Source organism: Phyllobates terribilis, unplaced genomic scaffold (assembly GCF_046119375.1).
Source record: "Phyllobates terribilis strain yellow unplaced genomic scaffold, ASM4611937v1 Scaffold_60__1_contigs__length_8166268, whole genome shotgun sequence".
In the NCBI taxonomy this organism is placed as follows: Eukaryota; Metazoa; Chordata; class Amphibia; order Anura; family Dendrobatidae; genus Phyllobates; species Phyllobates terribilis.
In genome coordinates this window covers 5,471,559-5,480,505 of record NW_027362820.1, presented here as the reverse complement: position 1 = coordinate 5,480,505, position 8,947 = coordinate 5,471,559, and the positions used below count along the sequence as shown (strand labels likewise).

General features: G+C 54.1%; 1 protein-coding gene across 1 annotated transcript in view; it reads left to right on the top strand.

Moving 5' to 3' along the window:
* The window catches only part of LOC141192387 (uncharacterized), a 391,820-nt gene that overhangs the window by 50,416 nt on the left and 332,457 nt on the right, over nucleotides 1–8,947 (top strand). The gene's annotated exons all lie outside the window — the stretch shown is intronic.

Genomic DNA, 8,947 nt, shown 5'->3' with positions numbered 1-8,947 from the left:
GTTGTCATGGTGCTGGATGAGCTGAAGTTTATGTGTGGGGTCAGGAGGGGTTTACAGTGTGGATGTAGCAGAGCCGTGTGTGTACGAGGTGTACGGAGCGGAGCCGTGTGTGTACGAGGTGTACGGAGCGGAGCCGCGTGTGTACGAGGTGTACGGAGCGGAGCCGTGTGTGTACAAGGTGTACAGAGCGGAGCCGTGTGTGTACGAGGTGTACGGAGCGGAGCCACGTGTGTACGAGGTGAACGGAGTGGAGCCGCGTGTGTACGAGGTGTACGGAGCGGAGCTGTGTGTGTACGAGGCATACGGAGCGGAGCCATGTGTGTACGAGGCGTACGGAGCGGAGCCATGTGTGTACAAGGTGTACAGAGCGGAGCCGTGTGTGTACAAGGTGTACAGAGCGGAGCCGTGTGTGTACGAGGTGTACAGAGCGGAGCCGTGTGTGTATGACTCGCCCCCTGGGCCGTGGGGCACTCGGATCCGGGCAACAGGGGGAACGGTGGGAGTAGTAGTGGAAACCCGGTTCCGTGGCTCAGGGTGGTCAGGCCAGTGGTAGTCCGTTATGTGCTGATGTTTATGTCCGACTACGCCACCCGTGGATTTGCGGTTATTAGGAACCGCCGCTGCATGCAGACCGCTGGGGCTGATGAGGTGTGCAGCTATGGTAGTGTGACTCCCCACGGGAAGAGTGCGGCCCCAGGGCAGTATAGTGGATGGTGGGAGTGATGGTAGTGAGAGTCCCAGTGCTGATAGTGCTGGAGGAACAAGGAGCACACAGACAACAGGTTGCAGTCCAGGGTCTTTACTAAACAGGTAAACTGACCCACAAACAGTCCCGGCTAGGAGGGGACCTGGATGTCTGAGAGCAACGGGGAAATTGGCCCTGGTCAGGGTGAGGGTGTAGGCCTACTGTGCTTTCTGCGCTCCTTCTGGCTATCTCCTCCTGATAGGGTAACAGCCCACGTTTCCGAGCTTTCCGTGTATTCTCGCCTGTATGGCCTGCAACGTGGGTTCCTTTCTGCTCCCAGCCTTGTACGGCTTTACTGGTCCCTTCGGTTGTGGCAGGGCCTCCAGGCTTCTTAGGCCAAGGAATGTACAGTCCCTTGCGGACTGGTTCTCTGCTGGGGGATGTGGAATCCTTCCAGCCTCAGACACCAAAGTCTGGTAAAATTAAGTCTTTTCTCTGCCAAGACAGGCTCTCTTCGCCTCTTGTCTCTGGCTTGTGGCTCTCCTCCTGCCACACTTCCTCTTAGGTGCAACACAACTGTCCCTCTCTGCTCTGGGACACCTCTCAGTGCTGAGGCAGGTCGTCCAGTTCTCTCTAACCCTGCCCTCAGTACCAGCTTTTATAGGGGCAGCCAGCTCCCCCTACTGGCCTGAGACAGGAGGCATTGCATGCTAATGTTCCCCTGACCAGAGAACCTCCCCCCTGCTCTCAGACACAGCTTTAATTACATTTTGTGGCATCCAGGCCAGGGTGACACATTCCCCCCTAGTGAAATTTAGTACTCCGGGACTAAACAGTAAACAAAGACAATATGCATAACCATAAAACATTAACAGGAAAGTGACGCACAGATTGAGTTCTTAAGGTCACAGTGTGGCCTGTGACCGGGTGTCCATATCACCAACACAACGGGGAGCCTTAACCAGGTGGGGGTCTGTCCTACCCCAAGTCCTTTACAGTCTTAGTTCATTCCTGGGTTAGGCTCCGAATGCAGTCCATACAAGGTCCCGGTTATAAAAAGTCCATAACCTTTGAGTCCTTACGGTAGCTGCAAGAAACTGAAACACAGAATTTCCAAACATGCATGTAACTTGGCAAACAATTCAACATTTGGTAACAGGGTCATTTACAATCATAGTACACTCTATATTTTCCAGCGAGCGGGTATCTGCCCCTTTGTGCTCCTGGTTGACCTCCTTAACTCACTGTCTGGTGGTGGACCAACCTGGCTTTCCCCACTAGCGTTAGGGGCACAGCTACCAGCTGGGTGTACAGGTAGGGCAGGCAGCTGTCTGCGGGTCCTTTGGCTTACCGCAGGCATGGCAGGCTCACTGTCAGCAGAGGGTTGACTCTCCTGGGCTGCTGGTACAGGCTCTTCTGCCTCTGGAACCGCTTGCTCCTCTTCACCTTCCGGCTCTGGTGTTGGTTGTTGCTGTGCCGGTTGCAGGAAATGCAGGACGGGTACCACTATGGCATAATTTATGCGAGTCCAGGACTGAGGGAACTCTCCGAGAACGGTGATGATCATTTCTTCCTTGTCCTCTGCGGGTTCGAGGTCACTCTGATCCTCTTCTGCACTACGGAGTTGCTCGGGGCACCTTTTGAGGTGGTCTCTGGAGACGGTACTAGTGGTTTCTCCTCCGTCCTTGGTGATCACGCACACCTTTGGGTTGTCGTGGTCAGACTGCAGTACGGTGTAGGGTTCCCTTTCCCACTGGTCGTCCAACTTATGTAGCCTTCTTTTTCGCTTTAGGACTTGCTCACCAGGTTCTAGGGGACCAGCAGGGGCGTGTTGATTGAAGAGTTTTTCTTGCCTCTCTCTCACCTGGGCCAGGCTCTTCTCCACACTCTCCTGTACCTTCTTGTACTGCAGTTGCCTTTCCGTATCCCAGTCCGCATCCGGGGAGGTGTCCTCAGGTATTAGGACTCCCATCTCCAGGTCTACGGGCAGCTTACCTGATCTAGCTCGCATCAGGTAAGCCGGGGTGCAGTTTGTAGCATTCACCGGGATATTGTTGTATAGGTCTATCAGGTCCGGCAGTTTTTCTGGCCACAGGCTGCATTCCTCCAGGGGCAACGTCTTCAGGAGATCGATAACTATATTGTTCATCTTCTCACACATCCCGTTGGTTTGTGGATGGTAAGGCGTTGTCCGAATCTTCTTACAGCCATAGAGGTTGCAGAACTCCTGGAAGATTTCAGCCTCGAACGCTGGACCCTGGTCTGTCAGGACCTGTTCCGGATACCCGTGTGGACGGCAGAAGTATTGCTGGAAGGCTCTGGCCGCTGTTTGGGCTGTCAAGTCCTTTACCGGGACCACCACTAGAAAACGGATATAGTGGTCCACGATTGTCAGGGCATAGATGTATCCTGACCGGCTGGGAGCCAATTTGACATGGTCCAGAGCTACCAGCTCAAGAGGCTGCGTGGTGACGATGGGCCTCAAGGGTGTCTTCTGGCTGGCACGGTCCTTCCTCCTTAGGTGACAAGGGCCACAGTCTCTGCACCATTTTTCTACAGCTCCTCTCATGACGACCCAAAAGAACCTTGCTCTTAGCAGGAACTCCAGTTTCTTCCAACCGAAGTGCCCCGCTCTGTCATGGTAAGCCCCCAGGACCATAGCTGCATCCCGCCTTGGGACCACGACTTGCCAGGTCAGCTCGTGCGTCCGGTGGTTGACAATCCTTCTGCACAACTTGCCTTCGTAGAGGAACAGCTTGCTCTTCTCTTTCCATAGCTGCTTGGCTTCCTCTGAGGCATCTGGATCTAAGCGGGCATCTTCCCGGGTCAGCAGATCTTTCACCAGGCGGACTGCAGGGTCACTATCTTGGGTCTCGACCCAGCTGTGGTGAGGTAGGGGATTGATCATCACAGTTGTTAGATCCTCCTCCTTCACGCGGTGGGAGTATTGGGCGGCTCCATACCGGTGAAACGCGGGGAGTTCTACCTCCTCCAGCTCTTCTGGGTCTTCGTCACCTTCAGATAAGTGAGGCATCCTCGATAGGGCGTCAGCGTTGGCATTGGTTTTGCCGGCCCGGTACTTGATCACGAAGTCATAGTTGGAGAGACGGGCCATCCACCGCTGTTCTAGGGCACCCAGTCTTGCATTGTCCAGGTGTGTCAACGGGTTGTTGTCCGTGTACACGGTGAACTTTGCGGAGGCCAGGTAATGCTTGAAGCGTTCCGTCACGGCCCACACCACCGCCAAGAATTCTAGCTTGAAGGAGCTGTAATTCTCCGGGTTCCTCTCGGTGGGTCTCAGCTTCCGGCTGGCGTACGCGATCACCCTTTCTCTGCCCTGCTGGTTTTGGGACAGTACGGCTCCCAGTCCCACATTGCTGGCGTCTGTGTGGAGAATAAAAGGCTGGCCATAATCAGGGTAGGCCAGGATCTCATCCCCCGTGAGGGCCATCTTCAACTGGCGGAAGGACTCCTCCTCCGGTTTATCCCACTTGAAGGGTGGCTTTTGACTTCTGGACTTAGACTGTCCGATCAGGAGGTCCTGCATAGGAGCTGCCATCTTAGTGAACCCGGAGATGAACCTTCGGTAGTAGCCTACCAACCCGAGAAACTGTCTCACCTCTTTGATGTTCGAGGGGCTTGGCCAGCTCTTGATTGCCGTGACCTTGTCAGGGTCGGGGGCTACTCCTTCCGCACTTACCACGTGCCCTAGGTACTGGACCTTTGGTTTCAGCAGGTGACACTTCGATGGTTTCACCTTCAGGCCATAGCCTGCCAGGGCTTTGAACACCTCGGCCAGGTGCTTGAGATGGTCCTCGTAGGTCTTCGAATAGACGATCACGTCGTCCAGGTAAAGGAGGACCGTCTCGAAGTTTCGGTGTCCTAGACAGCATTCCATCAGCCGCTGGAAGGTCCCTGGTGCGTTGCAGAGCCCGAAAGGCATACAGTTGAACTCACTCAGTCCCATCGGGGTGGTGAAGGCGGTCTTCTCCTTGTCAGCCTCTGCCACAGGAACCTGCCAGTACCCGCTAGTAAGGTCCAAAGTAGAAAAGAAGTTAGCTGATTTTAGTGCGGCTAAAGACTCCTCTATTCTAGGCAGCGGATATGCGTCTTTGTGAGTGATACGGTTGATTTGTCTATAGTCGACGCACATTCTCATGGTGCCGTTTTTCTTTTTGACCAGAACCAAGGGGGCTGCCCAGGGGCTACAGCTGTCTCTAATGACCCCAGCTTCTTTCATTTCTCTTAGCATGCCCTTTGCGTTCTGATAATGTGCAGGGGGTACAGGCCTGTGTCTCTCCTTTATTGGTGGGTGGCTCCCTGTGGGGATATGATGTTCTATCCCTTTTACTCTGCCGAAGTCAAGCGGGTGCTTACTAAAGACTCTCTCGTACTCCTGTACCACCCGGTAGACTCCTTGTTTTTGGTGCAGGGGAGTGGAGTCAGCACCCACATGGAGTTTCTGGCACCAGTCCTCCTTTTGTTTCTGGGAGCCATTACACTCCGCCTGAGGAGATGGAGGCAAGGGTTCCACAACAAACAGTTTGGCGAGTGTAGCGTACCTGGGTAAGTGTACTTCCCTCTCTCCAATGTTGAGGATGCGGACGGGCACCAACCACCCCCCGGGCTGTCAAAATGGTGGGCCTGCTGTCTGAGTACACGGGTTCTACCATAGCTTGGTAGTCTCTACCTCTCAACCCGATTGCAGTCTGACACCAGATCATCATTTCACTTTTGGGAGGCATGGAAATGGGGTATGGGTCACTCAGTCTTACGCTACCGATCTCACCACCAGACAGTTCCACCTGCTGCCGTCTCATCAGGGCTTTTATCTCCTTGTTGAGGACTCTCTGTTGGCTGGAACTAGCATTCACCGCCACCTGTTGTAAGATTACAATTACCTCTGAAAGACAATTTTCAATTACGTTAGTACCCACAGTTAATTTAGGGTGACTTTCACGACGATCAATGTCCACAATAATTACTCCCTGTGCCGGCAGTTCAACTTTACCAATTTTAATGGTCATCTCCTTGAATCCCATCTGCGGCACGGGTAAGCCATTACTGGCGATGATGCTCAAGTTACTGTCTGGATACCGTGTGATATCAGCATCAGTCCAATACTGCTTAAAAAGTACATAAGGGATAGTGGTTACTTGCGACCCAGTATCCAGCAAGGCGCTCATGGGGATACCGTCCAGCACCACGGGTAAAACCGGGCGCCCCCCAACGTACTTATCACGCCAATTATAAGGGCCTGGTGATCTTATGCCTGGGGGTTGGCCCTCTGCCTCAGGTTGGACCCGTTTAAATTACAGTACCTGGAAATGTGTCCGGGCTGGTTGCATCGACGGCAAATGGGCTGTCCATCCTCTGCGTAGCGGTCTGTGGGCCTCCCTCGGAATGACGGGATCCTCTGTCGACGCCACGGGACATCCTCCAGACTTGAAGCCAGCTCGATGGGTCTTGACGGGTCCACTTGCAATGCCTGGACGGTCCTGTTCAACGCCGCGACGCTCCTGGTCAGCTCCTGGACTTGGTGGTGCAGATCTTTCAGGGCCTGTCCATCAGCCCCCACGGAGTCCATAGAGGAGGGCGCCGCCTCCTGGTGGTAGGTGAGAGCAGGGCGCCGGGGGTTTATAGCGCAACTGGTTGCAGGTTCACGGAGCACCCTTATGGCCCTGTCCTTAAATTGGGCAAAGGTCAGATCAGGGTTCTGAAAGAACATGAGGCGCAGTTGGGCCCTGTGGGCGCTGGACAGTAGACCTTCTATGAATTGTTCGGTTAGTAATTTATCCGTTTCCTGCACACTGCCAGGGTCAGTTTGTTGGATGGCCCTTAGGGCTTCCTGCAAATTTAGGGCATAGTCTCTGATGCTGTCCTGTGCCCGCTGCTTACATCCATAGAACCTCATTTTAATTTCAGCGGAGGTACGTGTGTCAAAGGTACCCCGCAGCCGGGCCAGAATACCCTTCACAGTCCTTTTCTCCTCAGTGGGCCATGATTTTACCTCCCTTTGGGCAGCGCCAGTTAACTGCCCTGTTAGTATGCTGACCTTCTGTTCCTCTGTCAGGGGGTAAACGTGGAACAAACTGTATAGCCTTTCCTTGAAGTCAGTTAGGGCATGGGGCTCCCCTGAGTACTTGGGCAGCCAGGCCGCTCCAGGGATGTAGGGCAGGGAAAAGGGCATCACCGCTGCTGCAGCTGCGTTGGTGGTAGTGGGGGCCTCTGTGTCCGACATCTTCCTCCCCCCTAGTCAAGCGTGGCCTACCTTCCGACGATCCTCTTCTGTAGGCCGCGGCTCCGCTGCTGCTGCTATGGACGAGGACCTGGCGTCGCGTCCTGATGACGTCAGCGTCGCTCTCTCTCCCTTCCAGGACCTTGCGCAGCGTCGGTGCGTGGGGCGGAGCTTCGGATCTCGCGCGGTTTTGACGTCCACGCCCCTCTTCTTCCCGCGCGGCGTCCTGAAGATGGCGTCCGATGGCGGGAAACAGCTGCGGATGGCGGGAAGACGGCAGAAGACGGCGGGAAACGGTCCAAGATGGCGTCTGATGGCGGGAATCGGCTCCGGATGGCGGGAAACGACTCTGGACGGCGGGAAACTTCGCCACAGGTAAGTTACAAAAGTCTTTTTTCAGGCACGCAGTACCCGGTGGTTGCGGGCACGAAATCCTGCCGACTACGCCAAAGCTGACTCGCCCCCTGGGCCGTGGGGCACTCGGATCCGGGCAATAGGGGGAACGATGGGAGTAGTAGTGGCAATCCGGTTCCGTGGCTCAGGTTGGTCAGGCCAGTGGTAGTCCGTTTTGTGCTGTTGGTTTTGTCCGACTACGCCACCCGTGGATTTGCGGTCATTAGGAACCGCCGCTGCAGGGCAGACCGCTGGGGCTGATGGTATATGCAGCTGGGATGGTGTGACTCCCCACGGGAAGAGTGCGGCCCCAGGGCAGTGTAGTGGATGGTGGGAGTGATGGTAGTGAGAGTCCCGGTGCTGATAGTGCTGGAGGAGCAAGGAGCACACAGACAACAAGTTGCAGTCCAGGGTCTTTACTAAAACAGGTAAACTGACCCATAAACAGTCCCGGCTAGGAGGGGACCTGGATGTCTGAGAGCAACGGGGAAATTGGCCCTGGTCAGGGTGAGGGTGTAGGCCTACCGTGCTTTCTGCGCTCCTTGTGGCTATCTCCTCCTTATAGGGTAACAGCCCACGTTTCCGAGCTTTCCGTGTATTCTCGCCTGTATGGCCTGCGACGTGGGTTCCTTTCTGCTCCCAGGCTTGTACGGCTCTGCTGGTCCCTTCTGTTGTGGCAGGGCCTCCAGGCTTCTTAGGCCAAGGAATATACAGTCCCTTGCGGACTGGTTATCTGCTGGAGGATGTAGAATCCTCTCAGCCTCAGACACCAAAGTCTGGTAAAGTAAGTCTTTTATCTGCCAAGACAGGCTCTCTTCGCCTCTTGTCTCTGGCTTGTGGCTCTCCTCCTGCCACACTTCCTCTTAGGTGCAATCAACTGTCTGTCCCTGTTCTGCTCTGGGACAAGTCTCAATGCTGAGACAGGCCATCCAGTTCTCTCTAACCCTGCCCCCAGTACCAGCTTTTATAGGGGCAGCCAGCTCCCCCTACTGGCCTGAGACAGGAGGCATTGCATGCTAATGTTCCCCTGACCAGAGAACCTCCCCCCTGCTCTCAGACACAGCTTTAATTACATTTTGTGGCATCCAGGCCAGGGTGACACACATCCTTATCCCACGGGTCGAGATCTTGCATGGAGCCCCAGACCGAGGAAGATTGACAGTCATCTTGTGTTTCTTCCGTTTTCTAATAATTGTGCCAACAGTTGTTGCCTTCTCACCAAGCTGCTTGCATATTGTCCTGTAGCCAATCCCAGCCTGGAGCTGGTCTACAATTTTGTCCCTGGTGTCCTTAGATAGCTCTTTGGTCTTAACCATGGTGGATAGGTTGGAGTGTGATTGATTGAGTGTGTGGACAGGTGTCTTTTATACAGGTAACGAGTTCAAACAGGTACAATAAATACAGGTGAGGAGTGCAGAGTAGGAGGGCTTCTGAAAGAAAAACTAACAGGTCTGTGAGAGCCAGATTTGTTGCTGGTTGGTAGGTGATCAAATATTTATTTCATGGAATGAAATGCGATTTAATTATTTAAAAATCATACAATGTGATTTTTTTTTTTTGGATTTTATTTTTAGATTCTGTCTCTCACAGTTGAAGTGTAACTATGATAAAAATGACAGACCTCTCCATTC